Raw genomic sequence first — 13,949 nt, 5'->3', positions numbered from 1 at the left:
CAGGCTATTGCTTTTAACATTAACATCATTTCTTAATTAAGATGTAGCCAATCTGAAATATATGAAAATATATGAAATATATTTCATAATAATTTTTAAAAAGGAAAAATTATTTATTATATTATATATTATTTATATTTATATATATTATATATTATTATTATTATTTATTATATTATATATTATATATTATTTATTATTTCGTTTTTTTCCTAGTTGGCCTGTTCCACTCCCCGGCAGAACCAGGTGCTTCCCTTGTCCCATAGCCCTGAAGAACCCATCTTGTCCCACACTGCCACACGTATACAGCAAGGGCTCATCCATCAGGATAGGGTCTCTATCGTTTGACGCTGGCACAGTGATCAAATATAAGTATACTGAGGTCGGAGAGCCTGGCTTCCTAGCCTAGGCACTGCCATTCACCTACCAGGTAGCCTCAGAATATTATCTGACGCCCGGGATCCCTGGGTGGCGCAGCGGTTTAGCGCCTGCCTTTGGCCCGGGGCGCGGTCCCGGAGACCCGGGATCCAATCCCACGTCGGGCTCCCGGTGCAAGGAGCCTGCTTCTCCCTCTGCCTATGTCTCTGCCTCTCTCTTTGTGACTATCATAAATAAATTAAAAAATATATATATATATATTATCTGATGCCCAGTTTTACAAAATTTCAAACAGGGCTGGAAGGGTATGTATGAGGATTCACTGTGAATTTATCCAAACCTTGGCCTACACAGGCCCTGTCTTTCACCTGATTACCACTCCATCTTCACTTAGCTTTCTCCCTCCAGCTGACGAAGCTCAGGCACAAACATCCCCTCCCAGTTGCAATAAAGCCACACGTCGCGGAGTTCTTTCCTGCCTCAGTGCTGTCTCCCCTGCTGATCTTCCGTGATGCCTCATGGTCCCCACAGCCTCCTGCCCCAACATCATGGACAGCTCCTTCTCATCACAGACGCAGCAGAAACAGCAGCTCCACAGAGAAGCCTTCTCACCATTAACACAGGAGCCCCTGGTCGCTGTCTCCTTTCTACTCAACGTCCACTCAACAAATGCTTCTTAAGGACCTACGGCTCATCAGGCCCTGGTCCAGATTCTGAGGGCACCACAGTGACTACCAGCATCGATGGAGTGTGGTCTAGCAGGGGAATGAGTAAAACCCAGGGTATGTTAGGTCTTTTTTTTTTTTAATTTATTTTTTAAAAGATTTTATTTGTGTATTCATGAGACACACGCGGGGGGGGGGGGGGGCAGAGATAAAGGCAGAGGGAGAAGCAGGCTCCATGCAGGGAGCCCAATGCAGGACTTGATCCCGGGACTCCAGGATCACACCCTGGGCCAAAGGCAGGCGCTAAACCGCTGAGCCACCCAGAGATCCCGAGTATATTAGTTCTATGGCCATAGGTGCCATGGAGAAAACCAATAAATCGTCAACAGGGGAATGGGAGTTGCAAGAGGGGTTATGATTTTTAAATCTGGGGTTTTGCCACTGCTCACTGAGAACACAATATTGCGTAAAGAAGTGAAGGGGGTCAGGGAGGGAACCAGACCGAAATGCGGGCTGCGCGGAGGGCATTCCAAGCAGAGGAAACGGCAAGGCCAAAGGCACCTCAAACAGCAGGGAAACTAGTCTGGCTGGAGAGTATGAGCAAGAAGCAGAGCAACAGATAAGATCGAAAAGGTGAAGGACTGGGGAAGGAGGAGGACCAAGATGGTGTAAATTCTGGAGGCCACAAACAGGTCTGCCTTTCACTCGGAGGGAGATGGGAAGCCACTGAAGAATTTTTAACAGGGAAATGTGTGATCTGATGGACATTTTTAAAACTGCAATTAGTTTGCTAATGTTTTTCACATCCTGTGGATCCTCCCCAGCTCTTGCCCACCACTGGCGGGAACCACAGCAGTCCCAAGCCTGTGCTATTACAACTCCAGCACCTAGCACAATACATTGTAGGCACTCAATAAATATTTATTAAGTGAGGTAATCTATGCAAAGCATTTACTGGCACAAAATAAGCACTCCATAAATGGAAACTATTATTATTGGGAACCCCAGATTTCAGCACCATCGTCAACATACGGTTAAGAGCTTATCTGAGTCAATGAATGAGTAATTTTGTGAAATTACCAAAAATCTATATTAAAAACATCTGGGTAACGACAAATTAACCAATTGCGTTTCACTTTTACCCTTCCTTATTAAGACGCGGCAGATTCCATTTTTGAGCTTTAAACTCTGTTAAGCTACTGGGCACTACCTAGCATAATCCCCTTGTGATCGGTTCTCTAAACAAACGGCAATATCCTGCAAACACAACTAGCACTAATGCACTGAAATGCTTGTAAAATTGCTAATTGGGTAAACTTATTCCCATGATTTTTTTTTATTTTATTTTATTTTATTTTATTTTATTTTATTTTATTTATTTTTTTTTTTTTTTTTAGCAGTCTTCATGTACGGGGCTAAACTGACCAAACTGGTTGGATTTTATTTTTGTTGAATTCAAACTTAGCTCAGTTAACTCAAGCATGTGAACAAAGAACTAAGAATTCCCACTCTTTTACTTATTTCGGCATCTCCAGAGTCTTCACCGAAACTCCTGGTGAGGAATACACCTGCTTTCTTCGCCCTCGTGGGGCCTTAGGGGGCAGGGGGCGTAATGGCGGGGCTAAGGCCCTTTAGTGATTATCTCGGGAAAGCCCTTGAAAGTCCCAACGGTTTTCCAGAGAGAAAACTCAAAAAGGGGTCACGCATTAAAGCACAGGGACACGGCAAATAGTCCATCTCCTAAAAGGTGAACGCCCGCGCCTGGTGGTATTTACGAGGTCTCGGTGGCAGGGGTCGCGGCGGTTTAGGGCCAGGTAGGTTCAGACGCTCATTGTAACCCGCAGCCCTAAAAGTGGCCGAACGCATCCGAGCACAACCACACGATAACCGCAAGGAGGACTTCGGAGCTATGGAAACTTTCAGAAGGGCGGATGAAAGTTGCTGGAAATCTCACGAACTTTAAGAAGAAGAAGAAGAAGAAGAAAAGCGATGCCCAAGTGCCGAGCGGCTACAAAGAAACGCCCCGGCGGGGTTGGGCTCCGACCTGCCGGAGCTTGCACACAACCGCGCGGCTGGCTTCCAGCTCAGGCGCTCCCTTCCACTAGGGGAGGGGAAAATCCTAACTTTCGGAAATAACGAGCGCCCACAAAGGCCGGTGTTACCCCGGGGCTTGTCCAGCTCCATCATCCAGCAAGGTGGCTCGCGGTGTTCCGAGCAGCACCGATTCCACCCAAGCCCCCCGCCCCCGCCCCCGCCCCCACCTCCAGCCCCACCCCCACCCCCACCCCCACCCCCACCGCCCGCTTTTATAATAGAAGAAAAAATAACCTAAAGGGGAGAGAGTGCTCCCGTCAGACCCTCACGGCAATTCAGACAACAAAGACCCCAAGCGATCCCAACGGAATTCCAGGGCGAGCCGCGCGAGCCGCCCCCCACCCCCCCCCCCGCCCGGAGCGCCCCGGCCCTGGGGCCGCCCCCGCTCCGCAAGCCCCGCGCCCGGCTCTCCGCCCCCAGCTCACGCGGGGTTCAAAATCTTTCCCGCCCAGGCGTGACGCGAGGGAAGAAAACAATCGGCGGATCCGGAGCGCGGGGGCCTGGGCCCGGCGGCGGGGCGGGGGGCGGGGGCGGGGCGGGGACCCGGGCCGAGCCCCCCGCGCAGCCCCGTTCTGAGCCGGGCGGACCGGCGCGCTGGGGCCCGGAGGTGACACAAAGAAGCCGGAGAGACCATCGCGGCCCGCGGGCGCTCGCCCCGATCCCCGCGGCGCCCCGCCCGCTGACAAGTTTGCGGCGCCCTCCACGCACCCCGCGCTCCCCACCCCGGCAAAGTTTCCGGGGGCCGGGCTCGGACCCCCGCAGCGGGTGGGGCCCCCGCCCCCGCCCCTTCCCCTCCCTCCCTCCGTCCGTCCGTCCGTCCCTCCCTCCCCGCCCCAGCCCGCTCCCTCCGGGGCGCACCGGGGCGCTGGGGGCCGCGACCGCGCTCACCGCCGCAGGCCGGCCGGGGGGCGTGGGCGCGGGCGCGGGCCGGGGCCGGGGCCGGCGCAGGTCGGGCCCCGCGGGCCTCGCTCCCTGGATCGCGCCCTTCGCTGGCTCTCGCTCCGTTTTCCGTCCAGCCCGAGGCCCCGCGCGCAGCACAGCGCGCTCCGCTCCTCGGCGCCTGGAGAGCTGCAGACCACGCCCCGCGCCTCCCCGCCCGCCCGCCGCCCGCCTCCGAGTCCCGCGCCCGCCGCTCGGCGGCCAGTGCGCAGCCCGCCCGCGGGCCCGGAGGCGGAGCCGCCCTCCCCCGCGGGCCCGCGGCCGCCCTGGGCCGCCAACTTTCTTTCCGTGTTTCGGGACGTCGGAGACGGTCTGAGGGAGATGCTAACTCGGGGCAGGTTAACGGCCGGGGGCCGGAGGGATGTCACAGACTCCCTCAGAAAAGCTTTTCCGCCCGATTTCATCGAGGAATTTCTCCAACCTTCCCGGACTCCTGGGTCTTTGAGATGGGGGTGACCGGGCAGATGTGCAAATTAGCTACCAAACTTTGACGGACTCATCTAATCTTTGCGGACCCTTTGAAGAGTTGGGACTTGATGACCTCTAAGATCTGGGTCGGTATTTCTTATAGCGTGGTCCAGACTTCAGGATCCCCTGGAGGGAAGGCGAGGCTTTGTGAAAATGCAGAACCCTGGGTCCCTGCCTCCCCCGGCTCCAGAAAGGCCTCAATCCTATGACACCGTAACATCTTCCAGATCTGAAACTCACTGGAAGCTGGGTCCTTGGGAATCCATCCTGCAGGTGCCAATTTGATATACCAGCAAATTACTCAATGCCTTTGGACTCAGGATGATGTCATTTGACTCCCACTTACCTCCTGCACGGCTAGGGCAGCATTATTAAAGCACTTAGAGTCCTGAATGAAAGGTATTGTATGAACTCACTGTTGTTACATAAATAAGTGACTTTAAAATATTTATTGTGTTTGTATTGCAATCAAATTTAACTTCTTATAAATCCAAGTTCATATATATTGTGTGGCTACAGAATCTTGCCTGGATTACTTAGTTAAATTTGGTGGTTATGACCCAAACCAAATGGTAAGGAGCAGACATTAGAGTTTTGATAATGCATTCAGTTAACACATATTAATGAAGAAAAAAAAATAATTGTAGATCTTACCCAAGGTTTGGGACAACCGTTTCAAAAACTTGTACCTCTTTGAGTACTGGAATGATTCAGTTATTTGACGTGCACATTTTTCTCGATGGGCAAAAGCTCAACTCAACAAAACAGCACAGTGTCAACCTATGTGCCATTCCTTGTATTCCAAGATAATCATTCCGATAGTATCACTTCTCTTCTTAGACTACCCATGTGTGCATTATTTATAATTAATGGCTTGGGTCACAACAAAGGTCTATAAAGCAAGAAGATCCTTCTGGTCTGAGAGTGTCTTTTCATAGAAACATTTTGCCTGATGCAATACATACAAATTAAAGAGCCAGTTTCAGGAAAGTGTGGGCTCTAGGGTTCATGGAGCTGTCTACAAAGCATTGTCTGTTACTTTTCTTCTCTGTTCTATTCATGCTATTCATTTCCATTTTACATCGGTTGCTTCCTTTAGAGTAAATGCTGCAAAATCATCATGGCAACAGTCTCTGGAGAAAATATTATGAATCATTTAATTATTGTTCCCTTCTAGGCATCTATGCTACAAGTCCTCAAAGTGAAAGGACTATTGTTCCATATTGTATCTAGTGCACTTACCAGAGTCCAGAATAAAGTGTCTCAAAATGTTTTCAGATGTCCCCAGTTAGAGTCTTTTAATGATCTATAGTGTCTCCTAGCCATGCCTGTTTGGATATAAAAGCAAAACCTACTTTTAAATCAGCAAATTAGACTAATGACAGGAGCACTGAAACAGATCCTCTATGCTTTGAAATGAAAATAAAAAGTAATACATACCTAAACCAAACAGAGCCACACCCGGTTCTTTTGAAACACAACACTGAGCATGTGAACGGATGGCTCATATGCTTACATCTCTGACTGGCAGAGTCAGGGTTGCCATGAACTCAGCCCTGCCCACATTCTCCCATGCACCAAAAACAAAGCAAAACAAAACAAAAAACAAACAAACAAACAAAAAAAACCAGATAGTACAATAACATAGTATGATGTCATGTTATGCCTCTTAGCTATTATTTACATCCAGCATCTGTATTTATAGCAGAAGATCCCATTCAGTTCAACAGCTTACCTGAGGGAATTGCCAGCTCCAATTGCGCTAAACACAAATTTTACAAATTGATCAAACTAAAAGCACATCTGTGACTTGGTACACAAGCATGCAGTGGCATACGGTGAGAACTGCCAAAGCAGACATTCAATACCTACTGGCACATTGTACTGAGCAGGACAAATAACATAGTCTGAGGCATTCAGGTGAGTTGGATATCCTCGTGCCATTAAAGAAATTAAATTCACCACTCTTAAAGTTAGGCAGCAACTCCTCTCTGTCACAGCATGGATTGCTGTGAACTAGAGTTGTTGTTTACATTCCTGTGTCCCACACTAGGCTGCCCAGCTCCTTGTCTTTGCATCCAGAGTGCCTATGTAAGAATGGCAATGGATTTTATAGTGGGAGCAAATTCTAGTCTTGTACTTGGGTGTCATGTTGGGAAGTTTGGCAAGAAAAGATACAAATTGAATAGACACTGAGTCTCTGCCAGGGGCACAGAAGGAAGAAAAATTGACACTAGTATCATCTATTTATCAATCCTGATGGTAATAGAAGATAATAACGTTACATGATTGACCAGATGGATAACTGAGTTTAAGAACAACACAAACTATCTTTAGCTGAAGGGGCATGTATTGTGTTAATTAATCTGAGGCAGGATGAAACCATTTTACTACTTCCATTTTATCAACAGAGTTACTACTAAAGACAAAAGGACATTGGCTTAGAGCTAAGCTACTCCTTGTTAGGATATTAAGTCTGCTGATCTCAAGGAACAATCTTTCGCCACAATATTTTTTACCATTGGGAGCACTTGTATAGGCCTGGGATGAAAATAGCTGGCCAGGAAAACGGCTATGTTCCTCTTTGTCCAAGATTTCAATCACACCCTGTAAAGATCTGAGCTCCTTATCTCATTCTGGTCTTGTTTCCTGCCAAACCTGGAAACTGACAGAAATAAATGTTGGCTAATTGCTCCCTTGACCAATGTGATCTCTCTGACCATTGTCCTGATTCAAATAAAAAGCTGGATCCAACAACATGCAAGTACCCACTGTCAATTTATGCAATTGATGGTCTCCTAAAATACCGAGCCAATCAATCAAGTTTCTGCCAGTTGAATCAAAGAGGCCAACATTCTAGAGTTTGAAGAAAAACTAAGACAAATATGCCACTATTAAATGAAAACATATGTAAAGTGCTATGCATGGAGCTTGGCAGGGAGGAAGCATTTAACAAATAACCACTATTATTGCAATAATTTTAGTCAGTAACAGCGGGCATTATTTCAAAAGCACTTTTATTGTATTGATAAATTATTGTATTGGATTAAAGAAATATCCCATAACTCATCTCATTTTACATGGGAGACAGACAAAGCCTGAGAATTAAATATTTGTCTAATAACATAAAACTAGTATCGGCAGTCCCTGGATTAGAACCTAGAGAAGTTTTTAGCAAAATAAAAGCACCACTTAGAGGAACCCTGTTGTATATCTTGTTTGTTTTACTCTCAAATGCAGAACATTGAATTTACCATACTGCTCAGTTTACAATAAAATACAATAAAAATGAGGGACATCAACATCTCTCTCAAGCCAATGCAGGCCTGACGGATCAAATTAGACATATAAAAAATTGAACAACATAATAAATAAAGTAAATCTCATGGATATATTTAAATTTACACCTCAGAAATAGAGAGTATACTTTCTCCCCAAGCACATTTGGACTCGGTCATGAAAATTAACATTGTACTGTGTCACTCCTCAATAATAGAACTAGAAATAATGCAAATAGTATTTTAATTAAATAATAGTAATAAACATTATAATAATACTGAAAATTGATAACAAGATCTGAAAGAAAATGATCCTTTCCACCTAGAAATTTTAAAGTGTACTTTTAAAGAAGTATTGGATGAAATGAAACTTAGTGTACAAATTGAATTCATAATTTCTAAAAACAAAAAAATAAATGGAAACAGTATTTATCAGAATCTGTAAAAAACAAACCAGTGATTATTAGGGGAAAATTTGTAGCCTTCAAATGTTTATACAATGAAAATAAAAGAATGACTATAAATGGATTATATTTCTAACTCAAAAAGCTATACCAGGGCAGCCCTGGTGGCTCAGCGGTTTAGCCCAGGGTGTGATCCTGGAAATCCGGAATCGAGTCCCGTGACGGGCTCCCTGCATAGAGCCTGCTTCTCCCTCTGCCTGTGTCTCTGCGCCTCTCTCTCTCTCTCTCTGTGTGTCTTTCATGAATAAATAAATAAAATCTTTAAAAAAAAAAAAAGCTATACCAAAGAAAAGCAGAAGGAAAAAATAAAGATAAAAACAGAAATCAATGAGGCTGAATACAGAGAACCAATAGGTAAATAAGTAAATCGGCCTGCTATTTGAAAAAAATATATTTTAATGACAGACTGACTAGTAAACCTAATCTAGAAAAAAGTGGACAAAAGCATAAACATTCAAAATAAGAAATGATAAGACAGCCATTAAAATAGAAAGTGACAGGGTATTGTGTAATTATTTTCATAGTATTAGACTCCAATATGCCAAAATCAATCCCACTAAATATAGAAACCTGGACAAACCAATTTTATTGGTACATCCAGACAATCCTAAAAAGAAATGAGCTATCAGCCATGAAAAAACGCAGAGGAAAATTTTTTTAAGTAGGTCAGGTTTGAACTCACAACCCTGAGATCAAGACCTGAATTGAGATCAAGAGTCAGTGGCCTAACCAACTGAGCCACCCAGACCCCACCAAATACAGAGGAAACTTAAAAGCATGTTACTAAGAAGCTAATCTGAAAACGCTATTTACTGTATGACTTCAACAATGTAACATTTTAAAAAGGCAAAACTATGGGGACAGTAAAATCATCAGTGGTTTCCAGACATTAGGGGAAGGAAGGTGAGGAGGTGGACCACAAAGGACTTTTAGGGCAGTGAAACTATTCTGTGTGGTAATATAATGGTGCATACATGTCATTACACAATTGTCTAAACCCATACAATATTCAACACCAAGAGGAAACCCTCCTGTAAACTATGGACTTTGAGTGATAATGATTTATCAATATAAGTATATTGATTACAACAAATGTACCTGGTAGGGGATGTTGATAGTGTGTAGAGGGCAGGACATATACAGGAACTTTCTGTACCTTCCACTCAATTTTTGGTGTAAACCTAAAACTGCTCTAAAAAATAGTCTGGGCAGATCCGGTTGCTCAGCGGTTTAGCGCAGCCTGCAGCCCGGGGTGTGATCCTGGAGATCTGGGATCGAGTCCCATGTCCGGCTCCCTGCATGGAGCCTGCTTCTCCCTCTGCGTGTGTCTCTGCTTCTCAATCTCTCTCTCCCTCTCTGTGTCTCTCTTGAATAAATAAATAAAAACCTTTTTAAAAAATTAAAAAATAAAGTCTATTAAAACCTTAAAAAAAAAAGCAACAACAAAAGTCTTTTTTTTTAAGATTTTATTTTTTTAAATTTTATTTGTTTATGATAGTCACAGAGAGAGAGAGAGAGGCAGAGACACAGGCAGAGGGAGAAGCAGGCTCCATGCACCGGGAGCCCGACGTGGGATTCGATCCCGGGACTCCAAGATCGCGCCCTGGGCCAAAGGCAGGCGCCAAACCGCTGCGCCACCCAGGGATCCCAACAACAAAAGTTTTTATGTCCAAGATGGATTTGTTCTAAAAACATAAGAATGGTTTGACATTAAGAAGACCATTAATAGGGAGATCCCTGGGTGGTTCAGTGGTTTAGCGCCTGCCTTCGGCCTGGGGCATGTTCCTGGAGTCCCGGCATGGAGTCCCGGGATAGAGTTCTGAGTCCTGCATGGAGCCTGCTTCTCCCTCTGCCTGTATCTCTGCCTCTCTCTCTCTCTCTCTGTATCTCTGGTTAATAAATAAATAAAGTCTTTTTTTAAAAAAAGACCATTAATATAATTTATCCAATAATGTAATATACACAAGGAAGAAATAATAAGATTAGTTCCACAGGTGCTGAAAAGATCTTTGACACAATTCAATATCTATTTGTTTTTTTAAAAATTCAATAAAATAAAAATTGATAAATACTTCATAACATAATACAATATACCTCAGCAGCTCACTTACCAGGGAAAGATTAGAGGCATTCTAACTAAGGTCAGAAACAAAGCAAGAATGCCCACTATCTCCATAACTTACTATTTTAATGGAGATCAGTCAATGTCATAAGACAAAACAATTCAATTAAAAGCATAAAATTGAAAAGAAGTGAAATTACATTTACATTACATCTTTTTTAAAAATGACAAACTGGGAGGAAATATTGCTATTTACATGACAAGTAAAGGGCTAATTACCATAATGTATGTTTAAAAATGATTAGAATCATCAAAATCCAATAGAGAAAATGGGCAAAACACATGAACAGAAAACTCACAAAGATATATAAGTGGATCTCAAACATATGAGATGTCCAACTTCAGAAAAGAAATCCAAATTAAAATTACACTGAAATATTATTTAGTACCAATTAGTTTGGCAAAAATTCAAACGTCTGACAATGCACTCCTTTCACATGGCTCTGTGGAAAAACACTCTCATATATTGTTGCTGAGTGCAGAATAGTTTGATCCCATATAGAGAAAAATTTGGCAATATCTCGTAAAAGCTACATATAATCCCACTAGGAATTTGCCCTGAGGAAGTAGTTCCACAAAAACAAAACAAAACATGCACAAGGTTTTCCACTGTGGCACTATTTGTTCACTGCCAGATGATTTGTCTTAGATTTTGCCAATGGGAGATGGAGACAGGAAGGCAGGAGAAGGGGAGAAGACACTTGCTTCCTGTTTCCAGTGCCAATCAGATCCCTTCAGCAGCATGAGGACAGCTACAGCTATACCTCCAGCCTTCTGCTGCTGTTGGCACTCACAGTTTCAACTGCTTGGCACCTTCCTCCTAGAAGTTCCAACACGAATCTCAGAATGCTCCTACAAACATCTGAGCACTAGCAGTGGGGCATCGGAGAACCAGTCCCATGGTGCCTAACAGGGCACCAGAGGTGAGCCAGTACTTGTAGAGAACTGAGCATAGCCTGAGGGAGCCCCTCCTCCAGGTCCCTAGATCCTACCCATGCTATCCCTACATCTTCCATTTTGTTCCCTATTGTTTTCTTCCTACAGTTATTAATTACAGGAGACCTAAATAAGTGGAAGGATGTATCGTGTTCGTGTAATGGCAATCAGCAAACTACCCTTGGCAGAGACATCATAAAGATTGGGGTCTCTAAAAAAATCACATAAAGCAAAACCAGTCTCCAGGCTAGAAGGCTTACTTTGGAGCTGTTACTTGAAAGAGAAAAAAGTCTATATTTTAAGCCCACTATTAGGGTTCTCTTTTATATAACAAGTTTAGGCTTATGCCCACTAAGATACTGGATTAAGGATTTATTTTTTTTAAGATTTTATTTATTTATTCATGAGAGACACAGAAAGAGAGAGAGAGGTAGAGACACAGGCAGAGGGAGAAGCAGGCTCCATGCAGGGAGCCCCATGCGGGACTCGATCCCGGGACTCCAGGATCACACCCTGGACCAAAGGCAGGTGCTAAACCACTGAGCTACCCAGGGATCCCCTGGATTAAGGATTTAGATGTGAAAACCAAAAATGTTTAAACTTTTAGAAGAAAATAGAAATTATCTTCATAACCTCTGGATATGAAATGATTTCTTAACAAAGGCACAAAATCACTAGCTATTAAAAAACATTAAAATTAAGAACTTTTCATTAAAAGACACTATTAAAGGAGTGAAAATGAGTTTTCATCATAAGGAGAACTTTCTCTTTTTCCTTTTTTCTTTTTATTGTATCTACATGAGAATATGGATGTTACCTGAACATATTGCAGTGATCATTTCACTATATAAACCAAACCATCGTGTTATACATCTTAAATTTATTCAGTAATGTATATCAATTAGTTCTCAATAAAACTGAAAAAAATAATAAAACATAAAGGTTAAAAAGGGAGGGCTGAAAAGACAAATCACAGAAAGGAGATATCTTGGGCACATATAATGGACAAGGATCTAGAATCCAGAATATATTGTGAAAATTAAGGGAAACTTTACTAAAATGGAGTCAGAAGGTTCAGGAGGGAGAGCTCGCATGCCCTACCACTTGTCAGTTTCAGACCCAAAAGAAGAGAGGGACCTTGCAGGTGAAAGGTCCTGCAGGAGAAAGAAGGGCTAACCTTCTCTTCTGGCAACAGTACAGCCCATGAGAGATGGTCAGATTCAGCCAATGAAAAACTACTATACTTCCAACTCCCAATAAATGTAAATGGACTTTTTGTTTATAACAGCCTTCCCAGCTTCCCCCTTTCCTCTGTAAAAGATCTTACCTCTCCTTTGGTTGTTGGACTTGGCCATGGACTTTGGATAGTTAACTTGTCCCAGATTATAATTCTTTGCTACTGCTGAAAAAACGCATCTTTTGCTAATAAATAACTAGAAGTATTATTTTTAAGGTTAATAACATGGGAGCACCTGCGTGGCTCAGTTGGTTAAGCATCCATCTCTTGATTTTGGCTCAGGTCATGATCTCAGGATCATGAGGGTCAAGCCCTACATCAGGCTCCACACTAGGCGTGGAATCTGCTTGGGAGTCTCTCTCTCCCTCTCCCCCACCCTTACTCACATGTGTGTGCACTCTTTCTCTCTCTCCTTTTTTTTTTTTAAAGATTTTATTTATTTATTCATGAAAGACACAGAGAGAGGGGGAGGTAGGGTCCATGCAGGGAACCAGATGTGGGATTCGATCCATTCCAGGATCAGGCTCTGAGCCAAAGGCAGACGCTCAACCACTTAGCCTCCCAGGCATCCCTGCACTCTTTCTCTCAAAAAAAAAAAAAAAAAAAAAAAAAAGGTTAACAACATGTAGAAGAACTTCTACAAAATCAATGAGAAATAGTAGACAAATAGAATACTTGAACAGTACCTTTAGTGAAGAGAAAACTCAAATGGTCAATAACTAGGAAAAAAATGTTCCACCTTATTATAATCAGAAAATTTTAAGTAAGACCATAGTGAAGTAATTTTTAACCGTTAGGTATTGAAAAAATTAAGAAATCAGAAAATACCAAGAGCTAATGAAGATATAGATCAATAAGAACTCTTATACACTGCTGTTGGTAAAAATTGTTTTGAAGATCAATTTCACATTACCTTGTAAACTAAACATTTGCAAACTGAAACAGAAGATTTCCATTTCTATGTATACACCGTGTATATCTGTGGCCAGCGCAAAATGTACATATATGTGATATGCACAAAAAAATGTATATGTAGTTACATTAGTTAAGTGTCTGATGCTTGATTTCAGTTCAGGTCATGAACCTAAGTTCATGGGATCAAGCCCCATGCCAGGCTCCTTGCTCAGCAGGGAGTCTCCTTAAGGCTTCTTTCTCCCTCTGCTCCTTCCTTTGCTTGTGGTCTCTTTCCAAAATAAATGAATAAATCTTAAAAATACATACATATATATTTTTTATATATATAGGTGGATAAGTTACTGAGTGGATCAGTTGGTTAAGTGTCTGCCTTCAGCTCAGGTCATGATCCCAGAACCCTGGGATCAAGCCCCCTATCAGGCTCCACACCCTGTGAGAGTCTGCTTGTCCCTC

The 13,949-nt window shown here is 43.4% G+C and overlaps 1 protein-coding gene and 1 long non-coding RNA gene across 4 annotated transcripts in view; one reads left to right on the top strand and one right to left on the bottom strand.

The window, feature by feature from the left end:
• SYNE2 (spectrin repeat containing nuclear envelope protein 2) overlaps positions 1 to 4,205 on the bottom strand; it is a 319,917-nt gene extending 315,712 nt beyond the window's left edge. For 2 of the 3 annotated variants that reach the window (XM_025442803.3, XM_025442805.3), the window contains exon 1: positions 4,026 to 4,204. The gene's annotated coding sequence lies outside the window, so the exon portion shown is untranslated. Of the gene's footprint in view, positions 1 to 4,025 lie in introns of all 3 variants that reach the window. The other variant, XM_025442804.3, reaches the window with a different exon arrangement.
• Positions 4,206 to 4,293: 88 nt separating this feature from the next.
• Positions 4,294 to 13,949, top strand: part of LOC125755579 (uncharacterized) — a 68,591-nt gene continuing 58,935 nt past the window's right edge. The window contains exon 1 of the long non-coding RNA XR_007412372.1: positions 4,294 to 4,943. This is a non-coding gene — a long non-coding RNA (uncharacterized LOC125755579). The remainder of the gene's footprint in view (positions 4,944 to 13,949) is intronic.

This window comes from Canis lupus, chromosome 8, assembly GCF_003254725.2.
Source record: "Canis lupus dingo isolate Sandy chromosome 8, ASM325472v2, whole genome shotgun sequence".
NCBI lineage: Eukaryota > Metazoa > Chordata > Mammalia > Carnivora > Canidae > Canis > Canis lupus.
The sequence above is the reverse complement of the archived record's forward strand: the minus strand, read 5'-3'. Positions and strand labels throughout refer to the sequence as shown.